Raw genomic sequence first — 22,300 nt, forward strand, 5'->3', positions numbered from 1 at the left:
TCGAAGTGTCTGCTAATGCAGGACAAAATCAGATATATATGAATCACGAGTCTAATTTCAATTCCTTCGTTCGAGTTCGTTAATTAGCCGTCTGCGAAGTTCTTCAACTCCAATTTATGTAGCTGTGAATGTTTTAGGTATTGCGCTACATCGATTCCAGGTTTCAGACGGACGTGTCAACCGATAAAAAAAATGTCGGTGCAAAAATCTCAGGCGTTTCGACTGATCATTTTACCCATTGTATGCCGGCTAAAGCACAGATGTTTAACACAGATAGCTTTGTCTAGAAAGCTTTCGACAGTTCATTTCGACATGTTTGCGTGTATACGCTGCAAGCGCACCGCAGTTTTCTATGGGTCAACCATCGGCTACGTGGTGAGGGATCAAGTTTTGAACAAACCCGATTTATTATACAACACTTGGACGCACTATTCCCTCAGTGTGGACGGCTAAATGGAACCGGTCATGCATCATGTTATTATAAGTTAATTTAGATTTTATATATTTAGTGCTAGTAACGTTTACAGTACCCGCCGGACCCGGAGAAACTTCACAGGGGCAGACTGTACATCGTAAAGAATAGAAAATATGATCTTGGCGGAAAACAAATGATAACTAATGTAATAAATATATTTAAAAAAAAAATAATATTCGTACGGATTAAGGCACCTGAATGTTTCGGGGTTTATCTTCGATATTGTGGTTAACTACGGCCTTGCACAATTCGACCTAATCTTTCTAATAATATTGTTTCCGGCTGTCTGTTACGCTATGTTGGAACGGTTGTCGTCTGGCAAAAATATTGACACAATGTCAATATCTATATTTTATTATATGGGTTACTCAAGGAAGTTGGCTTAAAGGAGGGAACGAAGGAAGTAACGAACGACGCTTAGCCAGCACTTGAGGCATGTGGACCTTAGAAAAAGAAGGCACTTGGACGTATTGTGAATCCCGGAAAAAGCCGTCTGCGTCGAGCTATATAAACGCGAGGCGCGTACAAATTGGACAGAATATGACAACTCAAACGGCAACAGATGTCGGGATAATCGCGGAGGAACTGTACGGCAACAGGTTTATTTCTAGATATGAAATAAGTGCCGGTAGCAACAAGTTGGAATAGTAGGACAAGAAAAAGGACCGCCATAGGCTATAAATTAGATCCGGCTCCAAGATCGATGCGGCGAAAGGTGAATCAGAGTACAAGAAGATTCGACCTGGAGGTGTGCGTGCGTACCTTATCCCACACTGTTTGTAAACAGTCCTAACGACACACACGATATACCTAGGATTTTCGCACGCCAATATTTGGACTCAGCTCATCTACTCCTTATCGTAGGTTCATGCTATTTTTAGGTCCGTGTATAGTTCTTACACAATGACTATATAGACGTGCTGAGCACCACGCTTTGAGTCCCGTCAACAAACTTGTTTGTATGTTTGTACTTGCTGTTTTTTCGCCAATATCTCGCCAGAAATTAATGTAGAATTTCGTTATCAATAGCCTTTGGAAGCTACAGTTTATTAGTGTTACAGAAACGAATTTTTAGAATGAGTGCGTTGTAAATCGACTTGACGAAGTTCAACACACGAATTAAAAACATGTCCTAGAAAAGGACGTGAAGTGAATCATTGCCGACTTGCAATATGGGATAATATGCTTGAAGCATATTCGTTACCGACAAATTGGTGTTGCTATTCGAAAAGTACCGATGGAAATGAGGGAGGACAACGTAACTGAACAAAGTATAGACGCAGTGATAGAAGCCACTTTATCTGCGTTTGCAGCTAAAACGCTCGTAGCGCCGGCAGCAGCAACAGCAGCCCCTAAGACGTTCGAAGAGTAACTCACCAAAGGAATAAACCCGATCTCGGGAGGTTCTCAACGAGCCGCCGGGGTCTGCCTAGAATTTACGTTATGCAGCCATGTGTCAAACTGGGCGAAAAACGACGACGACGACGACAAAGAAAATGGCACATAGATAGCAATAAGGAACTTTTACTATTCATCTGCCGCCGCCATGTCGGTATCTAGCAATTTAATCGAGTTATAGTAAATCATCAAATAGATCTCGCTGACCGGTTCTAAGTTTGCGCGCTTTTGAGGTTAAGTTTGGTGTTTCAGCTGCGTTAACATCCGGGGCACTGAAATCTATCGGATGTGGGGGAATCGTTGCTAGTTATTCTACGTCGTTTCGCAGATCAGATACGGCCAAACTGTTCGATAAGGCCCCTATTCGTTCGTCGGCAATGGAGACGAAGATACAGAAGTAAATGTGGCGAAATTATTTATAACATAGACTTTTTTTTACGCGTTACATCAGGAACAAAATATTAAAGGATCGCGTGCTGTTCAAAACAGAAAGCGTGGGCAACGCGGTGTACGAAGTCACATTTAGATTCTTCCGTGTGCGGGCTTGAGAAGTGCTAGCGGTGCGCTATTATATACCGTGATACTGACGCTAAAAAAACTTGACGGTAAAATAGTGAATAAGGTGGCCTAGAGGTGAGCTAGTTGGTATCGATGCGAGTTTTGTCCAATGGGCAACGATTGTAATGTTTGAAATAGAACATTATATAAAGCGTTGAATAATAATGTTGGCTAACGATTGTGCGAAGAGTCGCTACTTATCGGCCAATAGCATAGACAGTTGGTCTAACCAGTACTGGTAAAAAAAAAAAAGACCTTCCCTATGTTCCCGTAGTCTCTAATGAGAACTCTGCCCGAAAATGTCGATGTAATATTACAAAATCAAATATATACGCTCCGATGACTACAGGCTGTACAATGTGCAAGCTTACTAATGCTCTATAAGTTTGTTCCCCTAAGGTAAATCTAAGTTGTGGATTCCCAGCATCGGATTTACGCCAATAGGCGGCCGTTTTCGGTGGTCATAGTCGAATCGAAACTATAATCCAAATCTATCCAGTTCCATATCAGACGAACCATGAAGTCCTATCGCGGCACAACGAACTTGTCAATTCCTGTACATTTTATTTGTCTGTTTGGGTTTCTAGCGTACATCTGCATCTGACAGTAGACCTCTACACAGATCGATCACTGAACCACGCGCAGTTTTTTACCGCTACGAGTGGCGTTACTCATGTCGATAATCTCAGTGTCCGCGGTAACGTTTAAAGTTAGTATGCCTTTGTTCCAGCTGTACGCTTTTCCAGCTGTACGCTTCAGGCACGTAACCTTCACTTCCATCCTTGCCTAGGGAACCCTGTGCCGTTCCCTGTGCCTCTCATTGTTATTGAATGTCACGTCACAACGGTTGGCGAAATCATTTACGTTGTCTAACCGCTATAGGATCCTTTAGGGTTCATATTATCGTCTATGATGTGACGGAACGGTAGCCCACTTCACGTAACTAGAAAGAGCGCAGTGTTCATCGAGTCGCGAAGCTTCGAGTATCATTGAAATGGGTGGCGGTCTGTTCAGACTGTTCCGTTTATGCGTCGTCGTGTACGTCACATCGTTCGTAGATTACACCGCAAGACCATGTACAATATTGGACCACAGCGGGATAAAATGGTTGAGTTCGCAAAACATACGGGAGCATTATGTCTCTAATTAACTAGCTAGCTGAAATTACACAATGTGATCTGCCGAAACTCATCATCTAGTTTGGGCTAATTCAAAATTTTCAAATTCGGCGCACGTTCGGATAAGTAAAATTTTTACATTATTTACATAATCAAGTGGGGTATTTCTTCGTCGCTATCTCTTCCAATCGGCTATCGTTACTCGAAGATTTACTGATACAGACGTGTCATCACTTGCGTTGTGGCTACAACGTCATGTTTGAACAAAAGTTTTAGCAGTAGTTACTTGATTGTTAGTGGGTGGATTGCCAAGCAAAAAGACCCTAAATAACGTTTTGTTATTTTTTGTTTGACAGAACGAAACCGACTTCTCTATGTGAAGAAGAATCGCGTGATCTGTTTTAGCTCCCTGAGAGCTCCCCTCAGACCGTACTCAGCAGTTTACCGTTTGCTTGACGCCGTCCACCATCCACAAACCGTTTCCCCTTTTTGTAGCAGCTACATCTGATTGTGATTCGACTCGTTCCCATGCGGCCGTTCAAAGAACGCTGCTGTCCTTGCAGTTCCCTCTTGTGTAACATAATCTGCAGTGTTACCGCTTAGCTTATCGCTCACCGCAGTCAACCCTTTAAAGCTTCAGCCAGCTTGGCCTGTGCCATTCTGGGCATTTACGTCTCTTCGAGGATACAAAATGTCCTATCCAGAGGACGATGACAACCTGTCGCTTTGTGAGGTTGAGCGGTGCAAAGAAAACTGGAAGGTTGGTGCTTCGACTGAAGGCGTCTCATCGAAACTCATGTGCTGTTTTGCCTCATTGTTGTTTTGTTGCTATAGGTGCTTCGTACCAACCGCTTTGAAATGAAATAAATGTGGAAGACAAAAGCTTATGGTGCGCAAAATGAAGCGTGTGTTGAGCATCGTTGAGTACCATATATGTGGCTAACGCCATAATATATATATATTACTATGATTTTATATGGGAGACGATATGCATAATTGGTAAATCTCACAGATTCATACGATGATTTTGTGCGTTTTTGCGGCTACGGTAGGCGCCTCACTGTACGCGAATCGCTGGGAGAATTTAATGAGATGTTAATTTTGGTACCGCTATTGGTGAGAAGTTGACATCGGTCCTCAGTGAAGTCGCGCAACAGACGTCGCACTTTCGCGGTTTATACAATAATGATGTCCCTGACGTGCTATATATACTATACCTAATTAGACCTCGTAGCCGTCTCTTATTTGTACTGTATTTGAGTATATCGCTATCGTTGAGAAGAAATGGGCAACTGGCTCGGATAAGTAGCTGGGCAACGATGAAATTTAGAAAACTGGGAAATCGTGACGTATTAATACACATACACAAACAATTGAAATCGATGACCATCTGCAGTAATAAATATCAATACTCAATAACATAAACAAAATACAAGATACCCCATAGCAATATTTCGGACTCGGAATTTATCCGGATGAGGCACTGGTAAATATGCTTGCAAACGGTTCACTTGTATTCTTATCTATTGATCTTGAATTCCAAAGCAATATAGTATTTCAATAGAATGGTTTATAGGACAATTGACCTCCAGGAACGGCATTTAAGGTCCATGGACATAGTTTCTGGACATAAAAAAACAAGCTTCCTTTCTTAATTCCAACGCTTGTCATTTTTCCCAGCTTAGAGCTTATTTCTAGACATTAGTTAACGACCTGTGAGCTTCGACTGACGAAAGCTTCAGCTCGTCTTCAAACCGACAACGGGAACCGGCTTGAAGCTTGTGAATGTATTCGAAATCCCCACCCGCCGAACAGGTTATTACCAGTCGATTGATTAATGGCGTTCATGTAACTAATATACGAAAAAAGACACGCGATTCTATTGATCTGGTCCGTCAGCTAAGCTATCTTGAAACTTGCGACACTCTCGTGCTGCTGAAGTGTCGAAGCTCTTCGATAGAGCTGTCAAGTAGGTAGGAAGATCGTGTCAAGCACACCACCTCTTCTTGAGTTTACATTTTCTATGATGATCTTGTCCACAGTGGAAGGTAGTAAAAAAAAGTTGCTTTCGTTCTCTACACCATGAAATTCAAATTGTAGAACGTCAATGGGATATCAATTCAACTACATTGTACCGTATTAAACATTCTACTATCTAATATACAGCAATAATAATAGCAAATACCCTATCTGCATAGCAATTTTCCCTATACCTAAAGAACAAGAACAACGATAAAGGATAGCTACAAACCAAATGTCTATGTTGGGTGGTGTTCGCCGTTTTTCCAGCCTTCGCCTTCTTTCGGCTTGAGCGGAACAAACTGATCAATCAGTCAACGATCCAAAGACTGAATTCTCGATAAGAATAAACTACAGTGTCCTATTTTTCTATTTAAAGGTCAGAAATAGCGGCAGTAACTGTTACGTCACATTGCAAAACAGATGATTCCTAAGAATTAACTATATGCATCTGAAAATTGTTTCAGTAGCTAGTAAACTGGGTATACGTATTAAGAAGGCCGTTGCTTGGATTACAGAAACACATACTTATCGATTGGCATCTTCAAAATCTCTGCATGGTACTGACGAGCGATTGATATCGGTCAGGATATATAATCTTCTTTAAAATATTTGCGCTTTCTATGCAAGCATCCGCGTCAAGTTGGCCCTCTGAATCATCGGGTAACTTTGTGTTTGCCATATATAAGCGTTTTAGTAGGTTTAGGATGGCTTCCACTGCTACCTTTGTTAAGGACGGCATGCACTTGAGCGGTCTCGTGAGCCTTTATGGCAGGCTCACCCCATCACTCATAGACAAACCTTTGTTATTCTAAAGAAGGATGCCGAAAATATTTAGGGAGACTCAGCCTGAACAGAAGATGCTAAGTTAATGAAAAGCAGTTGCTTAGCGCAGGCCATAAACGGGGTGGAATAGACAGCGTGCGAATGGTGAAGTATTAAGGTAAACGATTTTCCATAGTGAGGGTAAGCAGAGACTCGTACTAAATAGCTATATGGAAGCGAAGTAAAATTTAATGACGTAGAGCAAGCGTTAGTTCTTCGTTAACCGACTCAACTCACATACTTTCTATTCCAACATGTAGGTAGGATATATATATAATATTTCTTAAAATAAAAGCTGTTTTCAAAATGCTGACTTGAATTTCGTCATTTAACTTTAAGCAGGCTTTTAGCTTTCGGGAAAGCCAATGACCTGCTGTTTACCTCGTTTACTATATCTCGTACACTGATTTTTTTATAGAATACTCATGTTACTTTTGCTATTATAATCTCTGTCAAGATTTGTGTGACTATTACAGAACGAATTTACCCCAACGGTAGAAATCCGGATAACATAAAATTTACATAAAAATGAATATTTCGGTAAAGCTCTTTGGACTACATGATACTCACATAGTAAAGGGAAGATTACGACGTCAACGACTGCCAGTTTGCTTCTTTCGTTCGTACTCTTTGTTAATGAATCATGAATCGATGTCTACGCGTTCACTTTAACAATTTTGGCAAACTCTGACTTTGTACTATAATAAAGGGTTTCATCTATTTTCGACAACGGTTTCTTCCTGTCTTCGCCCATACGACGCCACTTTAGCGTGCCCATTTATAACATAATGTATCGTTCAGTTTACACTGAGGGAGCCGGTCAATTTCGGCTTGGCTGCTTGCGTTCCGCGCTCACAGATTTTCGCTGGAATCTAGTCAGCTGTTAACCTGCCAGGTAACTCCTGGCAGCCACGCCCCACTTCTAACTTTCGGCCCAGCCCGATCGAGTGCCAAATCGGTGAATAAGCGAAAGCGCCGTTTCATTGCTTAGCCAGAGCGCTCGTGTCGTCCTTCGCGAAAATAGTAGCGGATAGAATGGATGCAAATGAACATCATTTTCCAAGTTTTTGTATAAAACATCATTCAGTCTATCTCTTCTGGAAACGACTTTGAAATGACGGCATCATCGACTCGAGAGTACTCGCTGCGCTTGTCACCGGCAGCTTTGAAACCCACTTTTTCAAAATCGACAAGAACAGTGAGAAGGTGAGAGAACAACCGCTTAAACCACTACCACAGAGCTACCACAAAACCCCTAAACTGGGCTTGTAGTAGAGTGGTAAAAGGGAGCCGATGAAAGATGTTTACAGGGGGTTTGCGGTAAGGTGTAGGGTTGGTGGAACCGTGGATAAAGGGACATCGGAGAGATAGGCGCGCAAAAAATGAGGGCAAATATCAAAGACGTTGATTAAACTAAACGAAATTTTTGGTTCTAGGCAGCTTGAGGAGGGGTCTGCGGAGGGAACGGGGAAGATCAGCATACTTCACTGTGGTGGCGGACAAACTTCATCGACTTCTTTTTCCCTGCTTTCCCCATTTATACATATGTATGAACACCTCATGTACGCGCCTGCAAATATGGTTATGTATATCTGTCATGGAGAAGCAAAGGCCCACTCAGAAATTATGAATACTAAAAAATGATACGATTTACGACATACGGTAGTGAGCCGTTGCAGTACCCCACGCCGACAGAATGTCGCGACTATTGAGGTGACAGTAAGTCCGGTTAGTACTATTTTGCTGCTGCAGGTCCGAATCAACGTCAAGTTGTCGAAGTACCCTCTTGTTAACTATTAGCATTAGTCAAATCAGTTCTTCGATATCGGTGTCTCTTTTTGTTGTTTTTTTTTTATACCCATTGCGCGATCGTCTTAGTCGTTTTCAGGATTCATTAGTCCTGAAGACATCTATTTCGTGAAATAAGGACATTATGCAATTCGGGCTGACTATTTCCGCAGTGCATAACCTATACGAAATAACTACCTCAGTGGATAACGATAACGTTCCTTTTTCTTACAGGTAACTTCAACTGATTATTATCCATGTATTGAAACAGGAAATTGAATTGTCAACAAAGATGTGTATGTATTTGTTTTCATTTATATAATGTTAGCTTGGGATTTATAGCTGAATTCAAGATTACTTCGTAGCATTGCTTAGCTTCTGGAGTAAGAATCGGACCTTCTAAGCGGATTAGCATAGAAGGCTAATATTTGTCTTTCGTAGGACAATGCTTATATACAGGGAAAAGGTTTTCATTCCCTTAGATGCGATCGCCATCTAGCGATGCGAAGGTCGCTATGTTACGAGGCCCACGTCCGGTATGTCTTAATTGCGCATTACGTTATTTAGACGATCGGCGACAGCCCCCGGCAGAGAACGATGCATGTTTGTGCTTGGCCCGGAACCTCGAGCACCTCACGTGTCGCTGAATGAGACGGACGCGTTACCACTACAACATAACGACGACATAAGGGTCGGTGTTAACTTAAAAATTAATGCGGAGTGATTAACTGTAAGTGAAGTACATCATTTCGTCACCGAACGCTCGACGGAATACGTTGAAGAGTGGCACATCCTCATGTCAAGTAGTGTTACATTATACAGCGGACTTAACGGATCCTGTGTGTTAAATATGATACAGACAACAAATGAACAACGTCATAAATAACGGCACAAAACCCTCTGGCCCTGTACACGGCATCTTGTTTCGGTTACTTGATAGTAAATCGGCAGACGGTCCACGCTGGCATATATAAACATTGATTTTCCATATAATAGATTAGCAAAGTTACTTCTTAGAAAAGTTCATATCGACAGATTTAAATGTTCGCTTCTCTCTGTCGCAGCCATGAGTATAAGTAAGTTAGATTGAAGTCTCATCTTGTGTAGCCAACCCTATTTGAAGTTTAGAAGTTGGTCACAGCCATTATTGGAACGATGCGTGGATGACGCCGTCCCAATGCATCGGTTGAATACTGTGTCATGAATAAACAATATACTTCGCGTTGGCCAGTCGTGAGGTATTTCGAGTAACTGTTGCACACGACGTTGAAAAGTCTACGAAGGCGTCCCAGACCGTTCCTGCATGCCACTTCCTACGCATACATCTCGGCTGTTCCACTGTAAAGACAACCTACGCTTCATAGACACGTCCACACCCACTGATGATGTGACCGGGGACGTCTGTGCTTTTGCCGTTTGGGCACGTAGTCGTTTGTGGCTAGCGCATCGTGGCGGTGCAATTTTCGTGTACCTGTGGCGTTCGCTCTAGAGCTTCAAGTCGATGGAGCGGACGAAAGTAGAACTCAATCGATGGCCGGTAGGTAGGCCAAAAGCGCAGACAGACAGGCCACCCGGTGTGGGCATTCGGTCAACAAGGTCACGCTTTTCTACCAAACAGCGGCGCGAGTTCTACTCAACGATGTGTGTAGCACTCGATCCTTGAATTCTGACTGAAACAGTCGATGCCATCACAAAAGAAAGCATGCACCATGGCCAGCGAGCTGTTTTGCTATCTCTTCCTCATCGCCTTACCTACATTTTGCCAGCACACCTAACTCTAATGGTAATTATCATTCATATCGGCAGTTGCCGCTTATTATCACAACGCTATTACTATATCCACAGGCCATGACGAGGGGAGCCAGATACAGTGGCATTATATGAGAGATGTACGTTTTCGGAGCGAAGCTATCATCATTGTCAGTCAAGCGTCATAGCTGCTAAGATATATAAGTCGTAAACAAGAAACCGTCACCTGCCTGCTACCAAACGCGTGCAAAGATCGCTTTATTGAAGCTCTGCGTTATATCAAAGTGGTACGTAGTGCGAACACTTCGCACCTGATATGACCAAGGTAGTTGGCAATGAAGTTATCCGTGCTGCAGCTGAGAACTCCTGATGTCAAGACTAAACTATTTTGGCGCTATCATCAGGCATGAATACGGGAGATCAGTTCTAAACACAATAATCCGTGAAGAACTTAAGCAAGTTAATCATTTTAGTGGTTCCATGATGAACATAATACAATGTGTTAGCTTGGCATCGACAACAGATCAAGAAGTCAAGGAGATACCGGTTTTGCTAATTTCTGGTTAATACGAGAGGGGCTTCTTTTTTTTGGTATGACCCTGATCTCTAGTGTTGTTGAGGCCTACGGCTTTCTCTAATTTGTAGGACTGGGCGGCAAACTGTAACATAACTGTGTCATAATTTGCCAATTGTTATAACATCAACATATCACTACACAGAAAGAACAGGGCCAGAAACGGAACATATTGTTTAGCTATTCACACCTTCTGTGTACTGTCAGCTCGCTGTGGCGGCTGTTAGTATGAATTTTACGGTATGGTAACGGCTCAAGTAATGGGAAATGCTTTAGCGTTAGGTAAAGGCGATACGTAAGGATTTAGATGCTGATAAGGAAGCGGTGGCCGCCGCCTCAACTTACGACAGAAGCAATTTCATGCATATATCTATTTATGTATCTACAGTCGTACGGTAGTATGGGTGCCATAGACGAAGTCACCGCCTCATAGAGTCCTGCAAATTGGAGCAGACGGGTCTATATGACGACGTAATGCGAGGTGATAGCATACGATTTGGTAATGGCTCGTGTCCCGCTCAAAAATCGAGTGAACTCATTTGATTGATCACTTCGTGGTTGCCCATTGTGTTCTTCCTTGAATCTCAAGTGTTCCATCACATCTACGTATCAGCATCGGTGATGTCCGCGCAAACTTCAGTTTTTTTTTCCTTTTCCAGTGGTAGTTTTGGCCTTTCGACGTCAGTTTTGTTGTTCTAGCTTAGCAAATCATGCGTCCTGCTTTCCCGGATTCCTAATCAAGCAAAGTTGTGTACAGCTTCAGTGGAACGCGACCGCGGGATGCATCACCGTCTTAGCAAAGGAGAACAGTATACGATGAACAGCGTCTGAGGCGATGTTTACGTATCCGTTTAAATGGATTAGTAACGGCAACTTAAAACGTGAAGACCAAGTGGTGAAAAATCCGGACCAACATTATAATTGAAACACTAAGCTGGAGAATTCGCTCATCCGAAGACTTTTTATCTGCGAGTGCTTAGCGCGAATGAGAACAATTTCAATGCGCTGACGAGGACTGAACAGTTGGCTAATTAGCGATCGGTCAAGATACTTATGGGCTGTCTTCACCGAGTAACATTACTACATGAAGCTTGCATCCGAAAGCTCACCTGATTAATTCGGCTGAACCTCTGAGAACCTCGACATATACTTGTGATCGCTTCTGATTCGTTCGTATTTTCAAACCCAGATCAAAAACGAATATCGTTGCTAAATGTGGGCCGTCGTTGGCTGAACAGCCGTTTCAGATAATGTTTGAATTGTGTAATAGAACGTGCTTGGTATTAGTCGTCACTGAGCGTTGGTTTTGCTCATGACGTCCGTGACGTGATTAGAAAACTGGCCAGCCTGTGCCAATAATGATTGATGAGTGCCTATTTATATTTTGGTTATGAAACACCTTACCGGCTCGAGGATTAAGAAGAATCGCAGTCGAGCGGCGAACGAAGTCAAGCTACACTATCTGTTACTAATCTATTTCGGTTTACAATACTTGATAATAGTCTTTGCTCTAGCTGTTCCGCTTTGCGCGTAACTTTTTGCCTGGTCTAATCTTTTGGACGTCGATTCAGGATACCGACAGAAATATCAGGACATACGTCCTATAAACTACCGGAGCGGGCCATTTCTCTCGTTCTAATTTATCGTACTCCAATTAAGTGTGTAGCAATAGATAGTAATAGTATTTTGTTTAGTTACTACCTATGTAGAGACGTGGCATTTTGGCGATCTTTCATCAGAAGGTTAGTCAGCGTCCAACTGCCTACCCGTTCACACTGTCTACCTATATTTCGCTGTTGTCGTTGATACGTTATCGTTCACGAACTTGTTGATAGCCAGGTTCAGCTGGCCTTGTTCAAACGACCTGCGCCGAATGAGGTCGGCCTGGTGACCAGCATGGGTACCCTGAATGCTCAAAAACATAATGGTATGGCCGACCATATTGGACGCGGCCCTAGCTCATGGTTTTGTTGTTACTCTAACCAGTGATGCCGAACGCTTGCTAAAGAATGAAAACGTCCTAGTTGCGTCATTTGACAAGAATTTATATACTATATATAACATATAGCCAGATTGTAGTGGACGTTGGTGAGGCATCCCAAGGCTAGCTCACGCATACGCTGTGTCTACTTAAAGTAATGTATGTTGGAACGACTGAAACTTGACGAAAACTTATGGTAATCATACTTGTATTTAATATTTGTGCCTTTAACAAATATGTGTGATATCATTCTGTTTCATTTATACAAATATTATTCAGAAACACTTTCAGATAACTTTTTTAGCTAAAAAAAAATGCAATATGTATGCTTGAATTTTCTATCTTACTTGTCATACATCACAGAATTACACTCTTTGACTATAGGTAGAAAGCTCAATTAAAAGAGACTGAACCGCGTAGTTCGATATAATGCAAAGACGATATTTAAAGAGATAATAAACCAAGCTGATATCGTAGTTTTACTACTGTTATTCTAGTAAATGACCCAACTAAGAAATCCACGGCATGACATATCACAAAATTTAAAACAACGTCCCACCAGAAATACCGTTGATTACATATAAATGTTTTAACGATATTAGCCAAACGTACGCCTCAACCAAAAGCACAGACATGCAGTTTTCTGTAAGCAGCAAGGCTGTACTTCTGCATGAGCTAGTCTGAAGTTTGATGTGGCTGCCATTGTGCAGGATTCTGACTCCCCCGATCCTCAGCCAGATTGCTCTAGTCGCCCTGCCTGCCATTGGCATTACTGCTGGTGCTAATAGAAATCTAATTTCTTTCTGAAATTTTCTTCACGACCCGCCACCGACAGAGAATTTGTCCTCGATATATTTTTCCCCGCGACAATAACGGGCGCCGGCGATGCCACGCCACGTAGTCCTACCAGCAGAGCAGCAACTGTTGAAAATGCTGTTAAGATTATTCGAGGAAAGCTCGCGAGGACCGACCGAGCGCTCTTTCTTTCGATCTAACAGTCAAAACCCTCACAAACAGCCGTTTTCGACACTTCTAAAGCTGCTGCCCTTTGAAGAACCAAAAAGGAACTCAGAAATGATTTTCTCGCCGGCATCAAAACAGCGTCAAAGTGCGCGTAGGGCCCGAAGGCAGTAGCAGCAATAATGCTAAATGCCAGACGAGTTCCGAAGAATACGTTGAGGTAACTCTTTGCGTGGTCGGTAAGGCACACGATCGAGTGATCGAGGTAAACCGATAGTTTGTTCTCAGAGAAAGCGAAGATAAGCGGTCGTGGTAAGGATAGCAAATGAGATCTTTAAGACCTTTTTCCCGGAGTGGCAGCCGTTGTATGGCTCAGTAGCATCTACCTATAGATAAACATTTGCAGACAGACGGGTTCAGACTGTACATGGACACGCGATATAGGACCCTAAAATGGCCGTACTGTTTCTGCTGTTGCAACAAGCCTGTTTACAGGAAATTAGTTTGCTGGTAACTATTATGTGCTGTAAGTGAGCGTGACACAGTAAATGGGTGTAGGGGATAGTGGGTGGCTCTGATGGTGTGAGATCGGTCGTTAATAGTCGGTAGGGGAAGACGTGTGTTCGGTCGGGACACTAATAATCAGCGGGTAAACAATGAGCACGAGAAAAGGAAAAAGGAATATATATAAGGGACATATATGTTAGAGACCTGTTTCTCCTTGCTTGCAGTTAAATTAGAAACGCCTCAACGACCAGTCGTAGTAGTACGAGAACAAACAATTATAGGGATGGCAGCAATGCTTGCAACGACACGGAAGTGTCTTAAGTTGCAATACGCGGGCATCGGACGTCTTTTAAGGGTCCCAATAAAAGATAAGTGATGAAATAGAGCCTGCAAGAATTAGGGTCTTAGGTTTAGCCCGTAAATTAGGATCAAGGCAGGTTCGCAACGGGCACCCGAGGAACGTCGCTTACGATACGCCTCGATGTACAGGAGGACGCGACCTCTTGTTTGTGCTATACGTGTTCAATTCGAAGACTTCAGAATAAACTCGATTCGCCTGTGTCTCGACACAAACTGCGGTGCATTACGAATGGCGCTGAGTAACTTCTCTATGGAATACGTTTTTTATTTCCGCCGCACATACGGCGGCAGTAACGTATCCGTTTCCGACTGAATAGTTTGTTCATTTTAAATATTCTATGGATTGCAGATACATAGCTGAAAAAACGGACCTATGTGAATATGATACACGGAATTTACGCGAGCAGAACTCCAAGAATACGTTCCGATCAATCGAATGTCGATTCGTGAGTATTCAGTTGTTGCTGCTACTACTACTACTACTACTACTGTTTAGTCTTGAGGTAGATGGAATTCGCAGATCTGAAAACGAATTTCAGTCGTCCTCGGAACTTTCGGCCATGTCAGAGGACGAATCGTATTGATTCTGTTTAGCGATCCATAACGTTCACGGTAAGAATATGGCACACTGTAACAGTAACTCTCAACAGCTAGGAAGCGACGGCGCCTGGGCACCTCTGAATATGTGCGAATCGTTTGTGGAAATCTCGATCATAAAACAGTGTCAGCCGGCATTTGTGCAGTACGGATCTGAAGTTGTCTGAACGTACGAAAGTTTTATATGCGAAGTTTTAATAATAATAATAATACGCTTAGTTGTCGGGTGTGTACGGTTACAAGAATGAAAGTTCTGTGAAATCAGTGGTTCACGGTCACCGGCGCCGGCAGCAACAGTAGCAGTAAAAATAATCAAAGAAATCTGAAGGTTTGTTAAAAGGTTAAACCGTTTATTACAAAACTCGCGAAAATGTTTCACGTTACTACCAGTTATGAATGGAAAAAATAGCAGACTGCAGACCACTTGCAGACTGATCAAAGGTACTGGCTGAACGGCAACGACCCTAGTTAGGCATATACCATTCACTTTTAATGAGAGAGAGAGAGAGAGAGAGGTCCTGCTATGGATGAAACGCTGTCTGCGGTTTTACATTCGTAATTTCGATAGTGGCTATGACAGTTTGCATAGGTTTTTTTTGTCCTGACATCCTCCTTCTCGCAGAACTTGAGTCCCACCTGAGGTTGGCTTTTTTTTTGTTGTTGTTGTTGTTTACAGTGCGGACCCACTCGGGTGAACCTATTCAGTCGCTTGACACAAAATCATAAATCGTTTTCTTTACTCAAGTCAGCTGTACGAAAAAGGCAAATGAGTATGCCCGATCCTTGTTTTTGGGTTATGAACACCTCGATAATAACAACTGCTATTTCTTGAGATGTATGTGTATCTTTGGCAACGATCAGATTTTAGAATAATTTTAATACGATACAATAAATGGATCGAACAATCTGTATTTTTATGTCGTTTCATTAAAAGATGTATAGCGTAACAGACCCACTAACTTCTGCCACCGGTCGTTTTTTCATTGCAGCTATCCTCCTAATCCTTAGCCATTTGTTATTTCTTCGAAAGAGAAGAGCTTCTCATTATCTTTGGGCGCTCCTGGGTCGCTCCGAATAGAAATAACGATGGAATATTGAGCTCCAGGGAAATCAGCATAGCAGATACGACTGCTAAATCGGCTGTGTCGATAAGACGGATCTGTGACATGCGTGACGATCTGTACGACCCTTTGCGTAAGTGAGCCGACCGTTAGCTAAAGTATAAGATTACGATGTAAGTCCAATGCTAGACTTGAGTCTTAAACCCGTATTCTGTTTGTATCTCCCTTCAAGGCTTAGTAAGATCTTGAAAATCGAAATACATCTTCAAAACGACAGTGAAAAAGCCCCAAACAAACGAATCGTAGACTATTTAATTGATAGTTCTTGACGATATTTACCTCTGTTTTTCATTTATATACAATAAAATGCTCAATACATATAGCGTACATCTGATTTCCTTCAGAGATCATTAGATTGTTTTTCCTTCTTCGAAGGGATAAGCGCTTCCAAACCAGGTCTGCAGGTTTTTTTACTAGTAGTGAGTGTTTCCTTCTAGGCTACGTCCTCATAGAGGCGTCGATCATATTTGCTGTACGCTCTGTATTTTCGCTTGGAAAATTCAAAGAAAAGGTTGAAATAGACATGCTGCGAGACCGTGACAGATTAATGATGTTTTCAAAACTGCGATTTATTTGCTTTATGCTGTATTTTACAAAATGTCTTTTTAGAAAGTGAGACATGCGTGATGTCCACCCTTACGTACTTCCTTAGTACTCTCGTTGTTATCTTTATATAGCAGTGATTTAATTGTCAATCATTATTCATACAATATTATTATTACTGGCATAGACGAGCAATTGTTCGAATATCGGAAATCGTGTTCATTGTTTTTCTGCCAAAATTCGAAAATTTACTAGCTAAAAACGGTTAGCAAACTTCTTCTATCGCCATCTTGGAAGGGCGTCAGTTGCACTGAGGAATTTCAATTTCTGTTAAACGCTTATCAGATAATGGGATGTATTTGCTGCTAATACCTAAGCACACTCCGATAACACAATCTTTGACAAACCAATGGTATAGCCAGGTCTATAGCAACTTCGCTCTTGGATATTACTAGAAACGTAGACAAAACGTCATATTCGAAAAGCGTCTGCGCTTAGGGGAGAATTCCACCGACGTCACAAAACTGTTAGAAATATCCGACGCCTCTCAGTAATTCGCCCACTATTTATAATAAATTTCTATAATAAAAAATATGAGTACAGGTGAAAATTTTCGTTTCTTTATTGCTGCACGTAACAGACGCGTACGTTGCTTGGCGGAGTATGGTACAATATGGTCTACCCGTAGAGATCACTACCTTTGAATCAGACAGAAAGTTAAATTCAAGACTTGTCGTAATTAGGCGAATTAGGATTAGAGCAGTGGCCGAAACTGACGCGCCGCAGGAAAATACCGCTGGCGCACCGGTATTACAGAACCGAGACTCTGATTGATTGGAGCCTTAAAAGTATCTCTATTTGGAACAAACGCCCAATCGTGTATTTATTTAGTACGGGCATATTAGCTTGTATGATATATTTTTTTTTCTCAATTCAGAACACCATCTTAATGGGCCGGCAATGTTCGTCTTACATTTTACACAATTAATAATAGGTATCGAACCAAACAATGGCATTAAGCTCTAAATAGCTACCACATGATTTGTACGCCTGTATATATAAGAGTGACGAGAGGACAGTTTTTTTTTTTTTTGAATTTACTATCGCCATTGTTCCTCTGAGAATGGCTAAATAGCTTTAACCTATATCGGTTTTTAGATAATATTTTGCGAACAAACATTATGAGATAGCAATAAAAAAAAAAAAAAAACAAAAAAAAAACGAGTAATTGCTATATGTTACTTTTGGAGTTCATTACAGAGATGGCTCAGTCGATTGCCTGTCGTCGTTAGGAAAGAGCGGCGGACGGAACAGAGAAAATACGGAGCTTTCCGTTAATAACGAACTGTATTAAGTTCTCTCAATTGAAGCAATTACAATAATAACAGCGGTTAGACATGGAACGAAATTTTTGTGTACGGGGTTCGTTGAGCCTATGGGCTGGCTGCTCGCAGACTCAACCCATTTGTTCAACCCGGTTCCATAACTTACGTTTTCGAAGCAACGATATAGGTATGTGACGTGTACCCAGTCGAACAGAACGTCCCGGTCGGTAAAGGTTATGGCAGTATAGTTGAGAAGATACCCACATAGATTAAGAGCTATTTTTAGATGGAAGTTACGTTGCCAGCCAATCAAATTATTGAATCTAAAAAATGCCTCCGGTGTTCTCTGTCATTGTTTCACGTTCAATAGACTTCTGCATGGACCAAATAAAAACACTGCAATACAACTAAAATATTAGAAGGTAAAAGGTGCGTACAACACCGATGATTCAAACAGTTAGGTTTTAGCCTGCAAATATACACGCTACCGTTTCGAGGCTCGCGTTGCGACGTAACGATCTAACGAGCTTAACCCAAGCAACCTATGGTATATGGATGTTCGAAAATTAAATTTTCGATTCATCTGAAAAGGTTATTAGGATAGGTCACGTTTTCTAAGCATTTAATCGCTGATATTATAATGAAATATATGTATATATATATATACATATATATATATATATATATATATATATATATATATAATAGCGTAATAATATTTGAAGCGGAATTAATTTCGGCCGGTTTTTTCAGTCGTAGATGACACTTAGACTTAAAAGTCACAATACACAATCTTTCTATAGTGTAAAGCTCTATAATACTTCATATATATATATATATATATATATAGTAAGTGAGGTGGGCGAAGACTCGATCCTACAGGCAGATTATTAATTAGTTAGACAGGCAAAAAGACATCTTTTAATCTCAGATTCTGTGACGCTTGGTGTACGTCAATCACAGATTCGCTCTCACCAACGATAGGCTAAGCTTAAACCTAAGACGCATAACATAATTTACCCGCTAAACAACCACGCCATCACTGTGATCGCTACTTCTACATAGACGCTCTACAGTTTAATCTATTGCTTTCCAACTCGAAAACAATCTCTGCTCCAAAGGTACTTGTTCCTACTCAGCTGTCACTCTTACACTTTACAGAATCCTCATTTAATCAATACAGAAATACGTCGATCTTACCCTAGGTGTTGTGTAGCGAGCAAACAAAGAAACCTGCTTCGTTCTACACCGTAAGAAAGAAAAACGTAAAATGGTTGCAGTGTATGACTTCGATCAGGAAGGAATCCGAAACAAGATCTATGCTGTGCGCGGCTGGCGACTAACGGCGTGTCGCTTTCCACGTTTTCAACGTCTGGTGGCCTTTTGCTACGACGGGCCTGGAGCCAGTAGGGTCCGACGCTCAACCTTCTGCTGTTTACTTTTGACAGGGGTATATAGAGCTGCGCTCGAGGGCATCAGTTGTATTCGGGGAACATGAGTCACGTGCGCCGGTCGTCGTTGTCTCATCTTGACAGGCCGCTGTCTGGCAGTATGAAACATACTGTGACGGACCTACTTTTGAAAGTAATCTGTAGTGATACAGATATAAACTATCAGCCGAAGCGGTGTTTTGCTGATATGGAGAGAAAGATGGACATATCAACTCTTCAGAAGCAATGTAACGCCCTGCTAGTGGTTTTGTGCTATGGCGTTTAGTGTGGATCGAACGGAAGACGCGATAGCGTGTTCATTTGATTGGCGCTGTCACCTGCGCGATTAGATTTCATTGAAGTGTTGTTTAAAATAACAAAGGCAATAACAAACTCATTTCGTGATGCATCCAATGAAGTCGAATTGCTTCTTGATACCTCAAAGAGTTCACGCACAGTACGAGGGTATTCATTTTAAGAAGTTGCAGTTCCGCCAATATTCTAGCAACATAGGGATCATCATTTGATGAATTGAGTGAATCGCATGGGGCGACTAATTATTTAAAGCCAGCTCGACTTCGCGACGAGCAGGTCTTTGAAGATGCGTCAAGTACTCTTGCCAAACTTTTCCAATAGCTAGGAACTCTCAAGCTTTTGACACACAAACCTGGTATAATCGATTGAACGTGCACGTTGACAGTATCACATCGTGCACCTAATAGACATAAATTTATCGATAATTCAGCGGAGTTGACGTGTAACATGTTACAGAATACTCTCGAACAAAAAAGAGGTTACTCTTGAAAGAAGCGCACTAGGTTGTCAACTTTTTAACCCCCGCTTCGTCTGACTATGGTTGAAGACCCAAAACCTGCTCTGCTTTCCAGCATACAAGTACCCTATCCCCTGCAGTCGTTTGACACTGTCCTGATACTATTAAGGCTGTCATGAAAATCGAAATCCTGTCAAAGTGACGATTGGAAGTATCGGCAATCCAGGTTTAAGCCGTCAGCGAAAACGAGCCGATCTATAGAGTTTTCGTCTTGTATTGAACTCCCGGCAGTGTTCTTTTCAATGGAATTCCACACGGGAGCGTCCTCAGTTTTGGGGTAAATCGCTTTTTGTGCTGTGTGTGTATGTTGTTTCTTAGCTCTCGGATCGAACTTGCCCAGCTCTGAATCCCGTTCATAGCAAGACAAGCTTTAGTATCAGCAATTGATCACAAAATAAAGGTGCAAAGCAACACTCTAGACAAGTATATTTTTATCCGGTTCACTATAATGTTCCAGACGAGCATACCCTGCGCCAATCGACGTAGATGACGACTTTATGTTACCGCTTAGCACAGTGTTACGGGCAATATAAATCCGTGAAATGAAAGGCTTTCTCTGGCACGAAGGTGCAGCTATTCCTTGGACAAGTCGTGCATTATACTCATGTACACTTCTAGCATCGCGTTGTGTGGTTGGGGACAAGATATGGCTGTAGGTTATAAAATTAGGTATAGTTTATTAAATATATCCACGATGTTTTAAAATATGAAACTCAGTGACGACAATAATCACTTCTATTGACTTACCTTACTCGTCGGTTCTCTGCGATTCAATGGGCATAGTGGCTATAAAAATTATGTATTTGTCTAGCGCGTCTATAAAAGTAGAATATTTTTTTATTTTTTAAATAAAAATTATTCGCAATCGACTTCTGGTTGTATCTATCCGTGCTCCAAAGCTCATTATTACCTATCATTTAACTCTAGTTCTACCATTATCCTTACATGCAATACTCAGCAATATATTACGAAGTTTTGTTTTTTACTATATTTTAAACAAATTTCCTATATTTATTATAGTTAAAATCTTCACCCATTGTAAAACATTCAGTTAAAAGTAGAAACAGCCACAACGTGAAAGTGCACACTATAACATGACAAGTTCCCCTATTGAGGTCTACTGCCATCTTCCTTATATTCGATCTTTTTGTTCACCCTGCTTTTTTCCCTGTAATTTTCTACATAAGCCAATACGTTTGAAGGACGCTATTCGAACGGGCCTTTTTGTGTCTTCGGGGGCATTTTCGCTGGTGGAGATGACTGCCTTTCTGCAATTCCCTGTGAAAGCGTCTGTTTCAGCATCTTAGTAAGGCTCACTACCTTTCTCCAGAGGTCTCCTTTCCCTGGCTCCCCTGGGTTGGACATACGGCGTGAGCGTGTCTAATAGAGCTCTTGGACTTGCTGGTTAACTCATTCTATGTAGATGTGGAAAAGGTCTCGCTGGTTAGACGACTGGATAGGTGGCCTTCGATCTTGGCTTCTTCTGTGGCTATGGTGGCCAAACCCTAGTGGCTACATTTCTTCGCGTCTTAGGTTCTATTCGCTTGTTGGCTCTGTTGAGTTGACCCTTGAGTTGGCAGCTTCTAGCCTCGACAGGCCTTATGTCAACCGAGTCACTTTTTCGCAGTCTTCCTGGGAAAGCAGATCGCCCAAACTCTGCTACTATCCCTTTAGCTGGCACCTTCTTATCAGAGACACACAGACCACATATGTACATATCTGTATTATATATATATATATATATATATATATATATATAGCACGCATGCTGGGTAAATTCCTCTTCGATAGAGGCGGTTCTCCTAATCCTGTCGAAAATCGCTGCCGTGTGCTTGTTTTATCGGTAACGGGTCGCAAGGTAATCGCAGTACGTCTAGCTAACCTGCAAGCGATAGCTGCTAATGAAACGCAAGGCGAGAAGCAACTTCCATACTCGATCGACTACGGTTTCACTTTAGATTTACCGAGTTGAAGTGTCGCATTGATTGATGATGGCGATGCTGGTGGTAATTGTGGGGGCTTGCCGCTGTAAGAAACATAAATTCGTTGAGAAGCTGGCCGGGACGACGTGTGAGGGCGCCCTTAGGATAAAACACCTCAAAGTAAGCGTCTGTTCAGAAGTTATCATTTCCGTCAGGGA

General features: G+C 41.9%; 1 long non-coding RNA gene across 11 annotated transcripts in view; it reads left to right on the forward strand.

Annotated features, from left to right (window-relative positions):
- Nucleotides 1–18,546, forward strand: part of LOC111260052 (uncharacterized) — a 105,784-nt gene extending 87,238 nt beyond the window's left edge. The window contains exons 3-6 of one of the 11 annotated variants that reach the window (XR_015310854.1): nt 8,749–8,872; nt 14,662–14,758; nt 15,586–16,103; nt 17,834–18,546. This is a non-coding gene — a long non-coding RNA (uncharacterized LOC111260052). The other 10 variants (XR_015310856.1, XR_002680017.2, XR_015310853.1 and 7 more) reach the window with 10 other exon arrangements.
- Nucleotides 18,547–22,300: the final 3,754 nt, after the last annotated feature.

This window comes from Varroa jacobsoni, unplaced genomic scaffold (assembly GCF_002532875.2).
Source record: "Varroa jacobsoni isolate VJ856 unplaced genomic scaffold, vjacob_1.0 scaffold_394, whole genome shotgun sequence".
NCBI lineage: Eukaryota > Metazoa > Arthropoda > Arachnida > Mesostigmata > Varroidae > Varroa > Varroa jacobsoni.